This window comes from Bombus vosnesenskii, unplaced genomic scaffold (assembly GCF_011952255.1).
Source record: "Bombus vosnesenskii isolate JDL3184/JDL3185 unplaced genomic scaffold, Bvos_JDL3184-5_v1.1 scf7180000016274, whole genome shotgun sequence".
In the NCBI taxonomy this organism is placed as follows: domain Eukaryota; kingdom Metazoa; phylum Arthropoda; class Insecta; order Hymenoptera; family Apidae; genus Bombus; species Bombus vosnesenskii.
In genome coordinates, this window is record NW_022884343.1 from 817,273 (window position 1) to 833,918 (window position 16,646).

Sequence of the window (16,646 nt, forward strand, 5' to 3'; positions counted from 1 at the left end):
CACAGAGCAGTCTCAACAAAGATATCTGTTTAGTTCAGCAATTAAAATATATATAAGATTAGTATCTCAAGCCAGTATCGCGCATCCTAATTATTCTTCATTATTTCATTCTACTCAAACCAGAAGCTCAAAGAACACAGAGCAGTCTCAACAAAGATATCTGTTTAGTTCAGCAATTAAAATAAATATAAGATTAGTATCTCAAGCCAATCCTGTATCCTCTGGCGACAGAAAGTATAAGCAGACCATCATATTTATAGCATCATATAGCATTTACAGTCTAATTAATTAAGTCTAGGTGTATTAAATTACATGTTCTTTAGTAGTACTTTCATATGACTACTAAAATTTGATACTATGAAAATGAAATGTGTAGAAGCTGATAAAAGAAAACATTTCATTGGAACAATACCTTTTGTAGGCACTGTACAATTTGTCTGTGGAATAATTCACAAAGATATTTAGATTTTTGCTTGTTCTCATTAAAGTCCCATAGGGGATTTCCCAACATTGGGTACTGTGATCTATAAAAAAACAATGTCTTACTTTCTATCAATACTTTGCAATATTCATAAGGAACTGGAAATCTTGATTCGTTAACTCATACTCATAGAAGAATACAGAATGTTCCAGTAATCACAAGTAGACTGCTATTTACCAGCTGTTAAATAACTTTCAAGGAAACACTTTCTCCGATGAGATTGTAGACTTTAAATGATTGTACATAAAAATCTAACGAACCAAAACTGAATTCTCCAAAGAATATTACTCATGATTCAGAACAAAATAAAAATATATTCTCTTTTGTAGATTAAGATACGTCTAATAGGGGATCTCCTGCAGAATTTCTAATAGAAGATTTCTAATTTAATTGGTGCAAGGAGTTTCATCAGACCTGTCTCAGTGAAGCTCAATGAAAGCAAATAGGAAGTTGAATACCAAAGCAACCTAAGACTCTGACCAGGCAGAATCAACGTGGTTACGTGGTTCGAACGGCGAGAGCCGGTTAAAGAAGTGTGTTCTGATGAATGAACGAATGGATAAATGTCAGAGCGCCGGTAGGGGCGGTAAAAGAAGAGACGGACTTGCGCCCCTGCAGGTCCGAAGTCTGTTGGAGGGGGCGAAGAGGACGTAGGATGTAGAAGGGTGAGGGGTCGTTGGGTTAATTGCACCGCATCACAGAACGTAGTATTTCGTAGTACGTGATGGTGGGGATGTAATGCGTCCTCGATCGTCCTCGTCCTCGTCGACGGCGTCGTCGTCGCAGTCGTTATTCGTATGTAAGCTGCACGCTCGCCTGGATCGACGTATGCGTATCAGGGCCGTATCCACACAGGTGTTCCGTTCGAAAAGGATTACTAAAGGAAATATTCAATTTTCTATTCAACTTTGGTGTAACCTCGTTACTTTAAGTCTCTACTAGTATAGTGATTATAAAATTAATTTCAAAACAACTTTACTTCTTCTTTTTTGATATAAAAGAAAGTTACTTGAATCTTCTATTGATGAGTAGTGGCATAATAATTTGTATAAAAATTGTATTTCTACTTTCCAATTTTTATTTCTTAATGCGAATTGCAGAATGCAAATGAAAGTTAAGTCATCAAACGTAGAACAAATTATCGCAGTCGTCCGTGATGCAACAGTGTCAGTTGAGGGTTAATAACGTTATTACGCTAGAATTACCAGATCAAAATAACTTGAATCAGGTTTTTTATTTTTCCAATAGAGCACTATAAGGGAGGAACATAAGTTACATTCTCTGTCTTTTACAGAGAAACAGTTTTAAGATTCTGCATATTGTTAATCAATCCCGTATTATCAAAAATGTGTTTCTACTATAATTTTCAATTAGTAGAAATAGATAAATATTTTTGGTGTTATTAATATTTTAGTTTTATTCGGATAGAAACACTTATTTTGGGTATATTACATTAAATCCAATTAACTATCTGGAACATATCAAAGAGCTTGTTAGTTTTAGTGCTAATAACAAAATTAATTCAAAGTAAATAGATAAGAAAGAATATATCTGATGGATAAAATAGACTAATTAGAGATGGCTTCATAATAATTGAAAGTTGATGAAATTCTATTTATATATTAGAATTTATGTCTTTTCACTTTTCTTCAGATGACGATAATAAGGTGTTAATGGATTTGGAAGTTTTAGGGTGTACCAAGGAGTGAGAATTTCTGAAAATATCGAAAGACTTAATCTGACGAATCCACGGGCAATTTAATCGCGTATAAAGTTTAAAATAACTTCTATACTTGAGTGTCTTGGAGATTTCTGAAGGAACCTGTAATCTTGATGAATTTAAGGAGCAGGCAATTTTCGCGAAGCTATTTCTGCTCTTGAGGGAAGCACAACTTTTGCTCCATTTCGTCGGTCTTAAACAAACACTTATAGAAATTGTTTTATTTCTTTCTTAGTTAATTTATATAGATTAATTTAAATAATTTGTTTTAGAACATTTGAAGATTACAAGGGAAAACACATGTCTTCATCGTATCATGGTAATGCTATAATTTCATTGATCTTGATGTTATTCAGTGATTAAAAAGATATACTTTGATATAACATAGTTAAAGATAGGAAAAACCCATTTAGTTTAAAGGTGTAACTAATTAAAAATACCAAGTCCATAAAGATTTATGAAAAAATTAATTTACCATAATACTTTTAAGGAATCAATGTATTTGATGATCTCACTCATAATCAATTTTAATAAAAAGACAAATTTGGTAATATACGAGAATTGTTAACAAAATATGAGGTATTAAAATTGCTCTCATATGAAAAACAAAAAGTATGACTTATCACAGCTTTCCCCTGTAGTTTTCTTTTATTAGAGGTGTCGCATTTAGGAGATGAATTTAACAGTGCCATATCAAACATTGGCGGAGCCCCGAGTCGCCAAATGGACGATAATACGAACCAATCGGCAGGACGCACTTGATGAACGTAATAATCGATCGGTTGAGACGTTTGACACACTTTTCCAGCCAGATAACGATTAATTTTCGTCGATGTAAATCTATACTAAGTGATGTGGCGAAGGCGTTTTCGTGGAAATGGCACAGGTACACTGAAACTCTGTATTGTAATAAATAATCGATACCATTCGTTGTCTCTGATGTAGCTGTGGTTCAGATTAGAGAAGTACCTTTTCAACATATTGGGATCCTAGGGGAAAATATCTTCTTCTTTGATATTTTCTACCGTACATTCAAGCGAGTCGATTAATAATTTCCAAGCAAAAATTATTTCAAAGTACCAAGATACTCAGAAAGAAAAATTCATTCTGAATGCTAACAATTTCAAACCAAAAGCCACGCTAAAGCTCCAAAATACTTTAAATTTCAAAAGATCCAATATATTATATTATATATAGACAAATTGAAAATTTGCATAATTTTATGTACAATCAGGGCGAAGAGGAGAATTGATACGGTGTTGGTAGCTCGTGTGCGTGACGTGGAAAGCACACGCGAGCACACGCTCACGCTGCTCGCGTGTCAACTACCGTAACCCTCGAGTACATCGGGGGTTTCACGATGGACGGGGTCGCGGCTGAAAGGAAGGGGCTGAAAAAAGGTGTGAATGCCGGATGGCATTCATTCAAATGCCGTCCAATCACAGCATCGTACTCCAGGTCGAGCAGCAGGGCCGGCATGCATCGGGAATTATTAAGTCCTCGCGATTCCCTGTTGCGTTAACGAGCCAAATTAACTCAAACCGAGAAGAAAAACCGTCTGCGGGATAAACTGGATAAATATTGTATTAATTATCGCTGCATTGCGTATGCTGTTAGCCACGCCGAAGTGGATGTTCTAAAAAGGAGCTTCATGCTTATAAAATAGAAATTGAAGACTATTTTAAAGATTGGTTTGGAAAAAGGATGAGCAAATGTGGAGTAAGGACTATTATATTTGAGCGAGATTTCAACAAATCAAATAAAACAGAAACTGGAATGGAAAGTCGTGGCATTAAATCAAGTAGATCTGCTGATTTCCTGTGGATCAATTTTGTATAGTTAATTGCATTGTAATTTTCGTTGAATAGTACAAATTGGTTTAGAAGTGTAAACAAAGCAATGAACAGTACGTCGAACGGTATTTGTTAGAATAAGGATATTTCTGATAAAATATAAACAAAAAGCAAAGCCAGAAATGTGTGGCTATATTTGAATAGCAAAGTGTGTGTTGCATTGAAGAAGATAAAAATGAAAATTGAAGATAAGAATAAGGTACCATTTAACTTTCACTGATCTCTTTGAACTTTTATCAGTTTTACTTAAAATAACTCTTCTAAATGGAACAAAAGCTTCTAGGAATAAATAGAATAAAGATATAATCTTTCCTAGATTCTGCAGTTTCAGTTAGACACCGCTCTGAAATTTATGAATCAAATAGAGAGGATCCGGCTCGACTTGCCGAGGCAACGTCTTTCTGCCGAGTGTTTTTGACACGAGGCGGTCTCTCCAATCGATCCAGGCTAGAATAGCCGAACCGGAAGTGGGACGTTTAGGCTCGATGGGAATGACAACGAAGAGAGAGCGACTTAACTTTGGATCACGACGGGGCCCTCTCGCTGTGAATCACTCGAACGAATTTCCTCGATAAGATAGCTAGCTCTCCTCCCAGCCGCCTATTCTTCCATGCGAGAATTACTTTCGTTCAACGAAGGAGAGGCGATTCTTCTACTTAAGAATTAATTGAAAGGGAAACGAATCGTCGACGTTGATCGAACGGGGATCTAGAAGACATCAGCTTCTTCCATGAACCATCCTGTTTCATCTCTTTCATAAGTTATTAAATAGATAAAAAAGAAGAACGTCAAGAGAAATTGCTATTATAATTTTGCTAGATTAATTTACGGTTATGTGTATTTCATTTGTTAGAATACTAGTAGGATTGTTCATACTTAAGATGTGGCCAAAATATTGGGTTCACACGTACTCGCGTAATTGTTTCCGTGGTATAAGTTCGAAAGAAGAATTTCTTCTTTTGAAGAGATGTAACGGATTCTGTGAGAAAAATTAAACGATACTTATACTTTTGTTAAATTCTGCGATACTGCAACTGCACAGAACTTTTTAAACGCTATCTTAAAGAACTGAATATTTAAATCATGGAAATAAGTAAAAATATAGAAATTTAATGGTTGAGCTATTTAATTTTATTAATATGTTCAGATCTACTGAACGAAGATCGACTAGCCTTGATATTTCCAAAAGAACTGCTATAATCTCGTATATAATTAATTTCTATAAAGAAATTCTAATTTAATCTAACGATGAAAAAATGTTTCGTTTAATTTTAATTTAATAATTGAAAATTACCGTGAATTAATATTAAAAGAACAATAAGAGAAGATAAATTCTCTCTAACAAAGAGAATCTTATTAATTCCACTTAATATTTCTAAATAGATTTCAAGTATCAATTTGGACAATAACTCACTAGGTCACAATTGGTGTGGTTAGAGGCATCACTGAAGCAGGATGAAGGTAGATCCCGTTTCACGTTCAGGTTTTCTGGTGTCTACGGTTGAAACTGATATACTCTGAGCTGAAAGACAAGTAACTTTCATCGATCTTGTTCGGTGATCCCGTCATCCCCCAGTGGCGAGGATCTCCCTCTCGTTTTTGCGTTTAATTGCTCGTCACGACGACGAGCGTCGAACCCGAATAAATTTGAAAGCTGTTCACGGGGAATTTTATTGAACGTCCGGCAGAAACTCTGCGACGATTCTCACCGTTATTAACGTATCCATTCTGGCCGCGTTTTACCCTCAAATTATAAGGAAATTAAGCAGTTGTTTCACTGAAATGGAAGAAAATATGTTGCAATCTGATAGAACAGTTTCCATCTCAACTAACATAACGTCAGAACAATTTTCATCCGAATCATTCTTACTGTTAAAAAGAAATCAATTTTCTAGAAAGAAGATTGTGACGAAGTTTAACTAAGTGTTACATCTGTTGGAGGTCACATTTTAAGAGAACAATTATTGTTATTGAGATATATATCGTTAAAATTGAATATTAATTGTAAATTATTATTATATAAATTATAGATAATTGTAGATCAAGAAGGGACTTGTGTATAATACGATGAAAATTTTGTTTAAAACGTTGAACCGTGCATCGAATAGAGATTAAAGTTATTCTTCCGTTTCTGGAAAGAGGGAGAACGTAGACAAAGGTGATTTTCGTTATGAGCTGCTCAGTGGTCGTGGCTGGCACAAACCACTAGATTCCTCTTCATGTTAAGGTTCTGTATATTTTCAGTGACTTCTGTCAGAGAGTAGTATGACAATTGGCAGCTGATTGCGATCTTGCACCCCTGTTGGGAGGGAGAGGAGAAAAAATTAGCGACGGAGGAGGCAATCAACGTGTCTGTGAAGTAGCGTGGCCCTAGGTTTTGCGGCTGTATCGACCTAATAGTCCGTAGTTCGCAGCAGCTCGTAAAATACGGCGATTACACGACGTGATTTCGAGGAAAACCATAATAGCCGACCCTGACCGTCGAGAAATCGTCCCATCGGAACGAACAGTTCAGTAGATCCACCCTTTGCAATTTATCGATGCTGCAATTCGGCTCTCCGACCTATCCAACCTACAGAAACTGACGAATTTTCTAAAAGGTCCATATAAAACGTGTCTTGCTTGTCGAAATAATCAATTCATGGAAACATTTACATCGGTGCATTTTGCAGATTTGAACGACATTTTTGTAAAGTGCGTAGATGAAGAATGGGAAGCTTTTTGCATTCTACTAATTTCTAATTCTAGTAACCTTGACAGACTACAATTATAGTATGATTGCAATTATAGACAATTATAGACAGACTACAATTATAGTATGATTATTAATGATCATTTCCCATAAAAAGTTGCAAGTGTATACTTTTGGAATATCAAAAAATGCAGGAAATGTTGTTCAAAGCTAGATAGATGATTATTTTCTGAATCGCTTATGCTAAATCTTTTGTTAGTTTATTATACTGTGAAAGAATTGCAGATCTCCAGATGTCGATATTGAAAATAAAAGACAAATAGTAAACTTTTCGCACCAAAGAGCCACAGGTGCAACAGTATCTCACAAAAACTCATTATAGAAAAATATCGTATGCTTCAGAAACTGCGAGGAAGAAATTTAAGAGGCATTCCATCGATCGCAGCATCCTGGAGAGCCTGGAAATACCGAGTACATCCGTTGGTGATAGAAAGCAGCGGACTAGGGGTGGGCTCTGCTTATCCTGGAGCCTCGATAAGCATCGTTTCGTATGAGGGACTATTTACAGCAAGGCAAGAAATTTAATAAAACTCGGAGAAGTCGTGGAAAACCGATGTAGCACTATGCATATGCTTCTCTGTCACTGTCGCCGTGCCTGTGGCCGGAAGAGTAGGAGAGAAGAAGAATTTCAACGTCTGCGTGCGGAGGGTTCGACAGCCTGAGAACTAGCAGAAGAAGCCAGGACTCGTCGTACAGTGGCACAGAATCAATTTACCAGCCGAATCTATATTTCAGTTTTTACGGGGACTTACTACTCCTTTGCTGTCTCCTGTCAACAACATTTTCTCAATCGTTCCCGTTAAATTTCATGAATACTATATTGTATTTATCAAATGGTATTTGTGCGGGAAGTAAATATTTAATTATTTTGGGAAGTGGTAAATCAGTTATGTCAAAGAATGTATGTATGTAATTATGTAAATAGTAGGATTGCGTAGTAAAATTATTTGATAAATTATTAGGATGATTTTCTAAGTGCAGTTTGAATGATATGTAGGTTCATTAAATTATTATTTAATCAAAATAATTATCAATAGGCTGGATATTTTCATGCATTTATGGGAAATTTAAAGCCATACAAATTTGTAAAATATTTAAAATAGGGTATTTGTTATGATATTTAATAAGTGAAAGATAATTTATTCTAAGTTATTCAAATACTTTTATGTGTCACTATGCACAAACTCAGTAACTCAGCATATTCTGTTGAAATATTTCGATAGATTTTATTAAAATATACTATCGTTATTTGTATTACGAACACGATTCGTGGCTCTCACGTTTGAACCATAATTTGCGGCACAAGCCAACCTCGATGTAAGACAATGGCTTAAATGTGTTAGCCGAGGAGATCCAGTTAGATTAATTGATATTCAATACTAAATGCGTTTCCGTGCCACCCCATGAAATAATTCGAAGAATCGTTCAACATCGAGAACCTTAATTTCGTATTTCCATTAATTACTAGAGAAAAAATCCGAAAATCATATATCATATCCCAATGCAGAAAGAACCTGCGTATGCCTTTGTTTGAACAGACAGAACTGAATCGTTCGAAAAAAACAAAGAATCCGCAGAAAGCATTCAAATAACCTGTTGCATCGAGTCAGGCGAAAAAAAATCAAAAAGCCGCTCGGTCAACTGAGATCCAGAAGAATCAATAAACCTATTAAGTTCAACGAAATAACCATAGCCCATAGTCAAAGGCGACTAATCTACGTTACGATATGTCTTCTTTTCTGTATCTGACCAAAACTTTGTTTATTTGTGTCTTAAGATCACTTTCGTTTCTTCCATCCTTTAAAGAAGGAAATTTCAAGCGGGATGAAATAATGGGAAGGAAAGAAAACTAATTGCGATTAATCATCTGTGGAACGACTTCTTTCCATTGCCTAACTAAAATGTAATTTTTTAATTTACAAATCGATGACCATTGACTTCCATTTTTCAGAAATAAAAAGTCCAAATTAATATCAAAATAAAATTTGAAGAGATAATGAAGAAATGAAAAGTAGTTGCGAATAAGTGCCCATTTTTATTGACTTCCATTTTCTAGAAAATAAAATTCTAAGCAAAATAAAAGAAATAAATAAATAAAATGAGATTATTTTCCCACGGAACGCCTTAGAAAATTTCCGCACACAGATTCATTTTCATTAATTTTCATCTTGCAAAAGAGAAAAAGGCAAACGAAACTAATTGGAAGAGTAGACTACTAATTGCTTAGGAAATGTCCTCTTTCCAATATTTAACAAAAATCCTATACCTTAAGCCTGTCCACATTGATTACTAATCCCCAAAAAACGGAAACTTTCATTTGAATGAAATAAAAAAGAAAGGATAAAAGGAAAAAGGAGACTAATCTCGATTAATCGCCTACTAACAAAAGCCTTCTAATCAAAATTACACTTTTCCATCCACAAGTCCATCTTCATTGACTCCTAATCTTCAAAAGAGAAGTTCCCAAACGAACCAAAGTAGAATAAAAGAAAACGAAATGAATAAAGAGAACTGAAAAGAAACTCAAAAACTGACTTCGGTCCGGCGGAAAAATTGATTCAGCGTAGTCTGGAGGGCCACGGCGAATACGCGAGAAGAAGAGCCGGGGGCGCGTGTGCGCAGTTCCCTCGACCAACATGTCCGCCCGGGTACTCTAGGTAGTCGTGGTTATGCGGCGCGGTGCGTTGCACACCGTCGTCAGGCGAATCCTCGGTTTTCCGTGCTGCGTACGTCCGCGAGACACGCGTGTCCCTTCTATGACCGGCTAAAGGGCCAGGATCGCTGAGTCGTCGCCTCCTGGTGATTGTGGCTGGCTCTGGTACGAGTTCACCAAGGGTAGTGCACGAGGTTCCGAGCAGCTGCGGGGAGGCTGGAGCCACGACACGGACAGTCAGAGTGCTGCTCGAGAGTGGAGAATCGCGGGAGAGCCAGGGAGAGACAGGGAGAGACAGAGGCTTACTGGAGGTGAAACACAAGCGGGCAAGAGAGGGAGAAGCTTGAGGCAGGCGCGCGTATTGATTCCCGCGTGGCGTTTATACGGTGAGGTGAGAAAGCTGCAACCGGAAGACTTGTGCCCGCTTCCTTCTTGTTCGCTGAAAAAGTCGAAGGAAAGGCGGACTGGGCCAACCGCATTGGGTTCCTGGCTCTGAAGCTGCTCGTCCTTCGGTTACTAGAAAGGTACGTTGCACCAATGGACAAACCGGACGGACTCTGGCTGGTCACTTTGATTCATTCAGTAGAGAGCTGTTTAAGAGAGAGAGTCGGCAACACGCGCGTCTTCCTTGAGGAGAGAGAGAGGAAAGAGGGTAGTCAGTGTTTATGTGTACGTGTGGCTGTATGTTAGTACGAGTCGAGGGAGGGTCGGTTGAAGGCACTCTCGAAAAAGGGTATATCGATCCGCTGGTCCGGGACCATTGGCTCTGGCACGCCACCACGAAATCGTGCTTCACTCGACCCTTCTTCCCTTTCTTCACCCTTTCTTCGCCGTGTTTCTATGTTCTTTCCACTCGTTCTATACTACTGTACGGTATCTCTATTACCTACTTTTCTTATTTATTCTTTATACTTTTCTTTTATATCTGTTCTTGCTCGTTCAGTATATATTTTGTGTTTTATCTCTTTTCGAGGTTAGCGAGTATATGTTTTATTATTTTGCTTCCTCTTTTATGACTTTAGATGAAGGGTACGTAGTTGGTTGCTGTCATTATTCAAAGGATAGTGGCAGGTGTTACTTGATTGATGTAAGGAACACAGTGAGCAAGATCCTGGCTGCTGCGATGCTCTTGTTACTCTCGCCCTTAAACGTATCCCTTATCGATCCAGGCCCGGCTACATTGCCGTACGATCCGAAATTGCGCTCCACGAGCTTCTTCTGCGTCCATTGCCACCTTATCGACCCTACTGGCATCTATTTTTCACAGTCGGAATCGCTTCGTTTTGCTCTTCGCCGTACCACTTCTTAATATTCTGCGTCTTTAACTACTTTAACTACACATATTGTTTCAATTAATTGGACGATCGCCTGTTTTCAGCCGAAATCTGCATGTAGAACGTGTTGGAAGATTATCGCGACATTTTAAAGAAGAGAAGAGAGCGATAGCGTTTTTGGAGGCTACTTTTTATATCGTGACTTCTAACCGGCTATTACACGAGGAAAATCCATAATTAGAATAACGACACCCTTAGGGCGAGACGCGGGGGAGCGTATAAATAGCTTTACTATCCTCCTTCTATAACTTTCTTTGAAGATAATGGGATCGTTAAACCGGTACACCTATCTCCGCTCTAAGAAGAATATAAAAATTCCAACGCTACTTGTGCTGGATGCAGAACCGAACTTTCACAATATTCTTCGCCTTCTTTCTTTCTTCTTCTTGTTGAAGAGAAGAAGAAATTCCAAGATGGTGCACAATTGTAGTATCTTGCCCCAAGTGGTTTGTCTTAGTTGGTCAGTCAGGCTTGGTCTGTCCGTTTCTATATTTTCATTTGCTAGTTTTGTGCTTCTTCATTGCCACTGGAGGCTCTCCTTGTCTCTTCCGTATCGATAGAACATGAAACGGAAAGCGGAATCGAGGAACGAAGTTCAGGAGAACCAGTTGAATGTCGCTGATTCTTTGCTCGAGTATAATAGCATCGACTGTAGCTTGTAAGAACTCTGGTGCATATCAACACTCAAAACAATGTTTTATTACATGAAGAATTTCTTGAGAATTGTATAGTCATTAAGAAATATATTCATATTTGATGATATATATATTTTCTTTTTCTGAGAGAGCTTTCTTCTTTTCACAGTTTTGACTTGTTTGATGAAAGAAACTACGTTTATGTGGAATGACCGTAAACGTGTATTCATTCTGAAGCAGAGTTCCGCATCGTGCCTTTGTTTATTCATGTCGCTGCACTCTGGCTCAAAATAAATAATGAATGAAGCAAGTAACGGTAAAGGGGGAACTGTACGCGAAGAAGTTCCAAATATCATCCCGCGCAACTCTTAAATGATATTAAACTTTGAGTAGAAGATTGTCTCAAGATCATTTTGTACAAAGCACGTAAAATTGTTACCGCATACGCCGCTAACTAGTCAATTTTTAAATATTTAAAATCACTATCATATACTATATTACATCCTACACTTTCACGATTATTTTAAGTAGCACCTGTAGTAATCAATTTGACAAACTTTTAAAATAATTTTCATATATATATATTTTAGGCAAATATCAATTCCACTATTAAATAACGAAATCCATAGAATAGGCAAACCTCAGGTACAGTTTTCAATAAATATCTCAAAGTAAATATCTGAAGGTAATTTATTAAATTATCATATTTTATTATTGACATATATATTAATTATGTTACTAAAATCTTTAGATTAAATAATTCTGAGGAAAAATTTTAAGCGGAAAGCGAGGAAAAAGAAGACGATTGAGTTATCATCCGGAGGATGACTGATATCACATGGACCAAACGGCGATCGAACCGCCCTTACGACAAAGATTTTGCGCAGTAGTAGGCCCCCCCTTTTATTTAACGACGGCACACACACGTCGTCGCGCAGTTTGAGACCGCGCTCGTCCCCCCGTGGAAGTCGTCGCCTTCCTCGTCCTCGCGGAGAGAAGGAAAATCGTGTGCCGCGATGTTGGGCGTTAAGTGGCGTGTACGACGTTGTTAAGATACGCTTGGCGTGAGCCGGTGTAGTTAATCTCGCGTGCCTCCTCGTGGACAGCTTTTTTCAGTTCATTTTTTTGCCCTTCTTTCTAACGAGCTGTTGTGTCTCGCCGGAAAAATTTCGCCGATTCTGTGTAAGATACTAGTGTGAATCGTTTTGGCGCTTTGTAGATAGTGTTTGTGATCAGGGAATCGCCAGCTCCAATCTGTTGTCTGAATTGTTTGGTAAAGTAGTTGATACTTCCAAGATTTCAGTTACCTTTATCTATGTCGTTGAAACTGAACTCGTTTGTTAGGAGTTCAAGTGTTGAAAATTTAGATAGTTGGATATTCGATGTTGCGAGGAATATAATCATAAAACTTTTAATTGTAATGCAATTGATAAAACTATCGAATCTGATGTATGGAATTGGTCGAAATATTCAAAAGAGTATAATATTCAAATATACGTAGTCCTGTAGAAAGAAACGTGTATAAAGTAATTAGAGGATCATATGCTGAAAATTTTGGATATTTGGTTCTTTATAATTCTCATTTACCGAGGAAGGAAAAGCTTGTGTAAATTAATTAAACGATCATGTGCTCAGCATTTTTGAAAAATTAAATATTTAGTGTTTAAAAATTTCAATATTGTATGCGATTGATCAGAATATCGAAAAGAAATATATCTGGCATGTGGTTATTTCGAGATAAATTATACGAGCAGTTTGTAATTGTTTTATTGGAAAGGAAAGTGAAAAGAACGATGAGTGATCAAAAGCACAATGCTCCTCCAGCTTTATGTCATATTGAGAACTCCTTTGCTTAACGCTGACGTTTTCCCATGGAGTTGTCTGCGAAGTCGAAAGTCCGGGAAGCTTTATTACTCCCGCCTGTCGAAGCCAAACTTCTATGCAAGTTTTTGAATTTTCACATAGGAGCCTTAAAACTTATCGATAACTTCCAGGAATTTGCTTTGAAATTCTTCTCTCTCTCTCTCTCTCTTTCTCTTTGTTACAAAGAAGGAAATAGTCTAGGTTAATATATAAAAGAAGTGAATCTAAGTAGATATTTGCTTCACGCAGTAAATATTATAAAGGGTACTTTACTTTTGATCCTTTCCGTATTCTTTCACCTTTAAATTTCCCATAAATGCATGGAAATGAGCAATCTACTTGCAACACAACCTGAAATAAAATACAGTTTCAGAGAGTTTAGTTTCAGCAGTTTACTAGGTTATAGAATTTGTAGAGTAAAGAATGAGATGATATAATAATCTTATTCTTTATATAAAGGTTTCGATGGAGCGCTTGTCGACGAGCAACCCGTCATACGCTCCTTGTTTCCGTGGGGTTTCGGTGTATGGGGGATTGCTCTTCAGCTGACGCCCAACACTTGCATCTTTAAAGCTTCGTTACTAAAAAGCAAAGTCACATGGAGTATACTCTAGAAAAATACTTATTTTTCATTTTACCATCACTTTCTGTTTATTCATTCAGAATTATATTTTAAATAATAATAATACAATACTGTCATTGTTGATTTGTAATAACACAGCAAAAGATACAGTAAACTCTAATAAGTAACATAAGAAAGTCAGATTGAAGTTTTGAAATTCCAAAGTGTTCCATACTTTACTTGATCCGCCTTGCGATATGCCTACGTTATCTATTCTATAAATATAAATATTTATTATACCGATTAATGAAATAACTAAAAGTCTCATTAAATACCTACGTACTAACGTAACTATTCTTATTTTGTTTCAGGAGAGCGCGAGAAGGTGATCGGTGGGCCAGAATGAGAGAAGAGACCCAGGTCTGCTCGAGCAGGGACCCGTCGGCCCTTCGCGCGAGAAATGATTTTTAGAAGGTACCGATCAAGCACGCCACCTATATCTCTTCTATCACTTCCTGTTCTTCTAACTTCTTTCCAAACTGCGAGAACTCTTCTCCAAGTGTGCCCAGAGAATTGCATCGATTGGAAATTACTCTGGAAATACGAGTAAACCTGCATGGCATGCCACCAACACACGTTTTCTTCTTTGTAATTCAACGCGATATTTCTATCTGAGACGAGCGTACAGGTGCCCTCTGTGTCAAGCACGCCGCTTGTACTTCGAATGACCATTAAACATTCGCTTCTTTTGCATTAGTTATACGTGATAGCAAATATCAAGAAGAACTAGATATGGTTCGTTCAGTTATTCAAATTATGTGTGATTGATGAAAATTTTTATTTACTGATTTACTCAGACCTATGTAATTAGACTCTTGCAATCTGTTTAATGTCTCTGTAGCTATCGAATTAATTTATTTGAAATGTGTGTAGTGTGTACTGTAACTGGGTGTCTTATAATTTCTTCTCTTTTTACGGAAATGTTTCGTATTTTTTATAATTAGGATATATATCCTATTTGTATATACAAAGTTAGAATTGTGTTTAGGAAAGGTTTTTAATCTCGAATCTTGAGACAGAAGTGATTTCTGGTTCAAAAAGATTGCATGAACGGTGGAACTTTTATGGATTCACGGTAGCAGAAGAGCGTCCATGGGGAGCACGACAGTTTACCCTTACACGTGCATCAGTATCATTACGCTGCACGTTTTTCCCCCGTGCGAGTATTTCCCTGGAACAGGTTTGTTGCCAGAAGTATCGCCAGGGACCGATTGGTCGTTTACTGGAGCAGCGTAGCACCGTTATTTATGAGCCCTCATCAAGCTACTTAGGGCCACAGAGATGTAGTAAACTAACAAGAGAGAGGAACTTCCTACCTTCATTAAACTCAAAAATTCCTAGGGCATTAACGTCCCATTCAAGATTATAATTTCCTCCTTTCTTTTTTTCCTTATTTGGTAATTGTATCCAAAAGTGGGAAGATTCGGTAAATCAGAAGAAGCTAAAACATCTCTACTCATTGTGGTATCATAATAAATGTGTCTTTTCTTCTAGGCTTCGAATTTTAGTGAATAACCTAGAAGTTAGATCATCAAGAGATATGAGAACTATAGGGAACCAATGTCACTACAAAAGTATCTTCTCCCCTAGCTCTTCAACTTTACTCTCTTCTTCCTCAATTTTTCACCAGTTATCAGCATTTTGTTTCCTCTTACTTATTACCATAAGTTTCCTAACCACTCAAAGATTCCAGACAACTTTATCACTGATTGCTCGAACGAAGTCGGTATGGTTCAGACGAGATTATTCCATAAATTGTTCCCATGCACTAGGAGCTAACCCCCTTTTTAGGGAGAATCCGTGAAAGGGAGGGTAAGGTCAAGGTTATGCCACGACAGCCGCACGCGGTTGAGGATTTCATTGATTCTTAATGAGCCAACGCGAGCTTGACACAGAATGTGTCGTATGAATAGTACCACCAATTGAATTGAAGACCGAGACATTCGGTCGGTGATGGACGTCGCTTATGAGATTCCTGGCATAATTCTCGGTGGCCCTAGGTCAACTGTGATTGCGCACAGCCACGTGCGATCGATTATTCGGTTACCATAAAGGGGGCTGGAAGCGTTTTGTTTCGGCCCTTATTCACCTAGTGATTTAAATACACTATCCTTCTACCTGCTACACATCGTTCCAATCCCTTTCTGATACTCTTTCGAGCGGAATCTTCTTAGAGGTTAGGTTAGGGTTCGCGTCGACTAGATTAGGATTGATCCTTTGCTTATAATAGAATTTCAGTTCTCAATAGTTGACGACTAAGAATTATTCGAACAATTCTGGTAATTTTTTAAGGCAAATCTATCGAGGTTAGGATAGGTTCCATGATGAATAGGTTAGAGAATTAATCCAAGCCTTAATTAATCTTTGCCAAGGTTAGTGAAATTTCAGTTCAATATTTGATTTGTTATGCTAATAGCCTTTTAACGATAGTTTTCTGATACTATTTTAAGAAAAATCTTCTTGAAGGTTAGGTCAAAGTTCGCGATGAATTCTTAATGAAAGCTAAGTTTCCTACCTAATCTGGTGTCAAATAGAACTTCACTAGAATATTTATTGAGATTTGTAATTTGTAATTTGTAGTGGATTCCAGTGAGATGATAATATTAGAAGAAATATGCCAGGGGAGTATCAGACACGCAGAGAGTGGCCTAATAACTTTATCTAGCAGCCAGTCGATACCAGGGTGTGTTAATTTATTAATGGCTAGGATCCATCCATCGGTTCCCAGATGAT

General features: G+C 37.3%; 1 protein-coding gene and 1 long non-coding RNA gene across 3 annotated transcripts in view; both read left to right on the forward strand.

Moving 5' to 3' along the window:
* The first annotated feature begins 254 nt into the window (after positions 1-254).
* On the forward strand, positions 255-6,813 carry LOC117242502. Of its 2 annotated transcripts, XR_004495275.1 has the most exons (6): positions 255-2,388; positions 2,474-3,087; positions 3,436-4,253; positions 4,371-5,587; positions 6,299-6,654; positions 6,727-6,813. It is a non-coding gene; the product is annotated as an uncharacterized LOC117242502 (long non-coding RNA). The 2 variants fall into 2 exon arrangements; XR_004495274.1 differs by having other exon boundaries at positions 257-3,087.
* Positions 6,814-9,131: 2,318 nt separating this feature from the next.
* The window catches only part of LOC117242500 (rho GTPase-activating protein 100F), a 51,976-nt gene continuing 44,461 nt past the window's right edge, over positions 9,132-16,646 (forward strand). The window contains exons 1-2 of the mRNA XM_033509219.1: positions 9,132-9,983; positions 14,225-14,327. The gene's annotated coding sequence lies outside the window, so the exon portion shown is untranslated. The remainder of the gene's footprint in view (positions 9,984-14,224; positions 14,328-16,646) is intronic.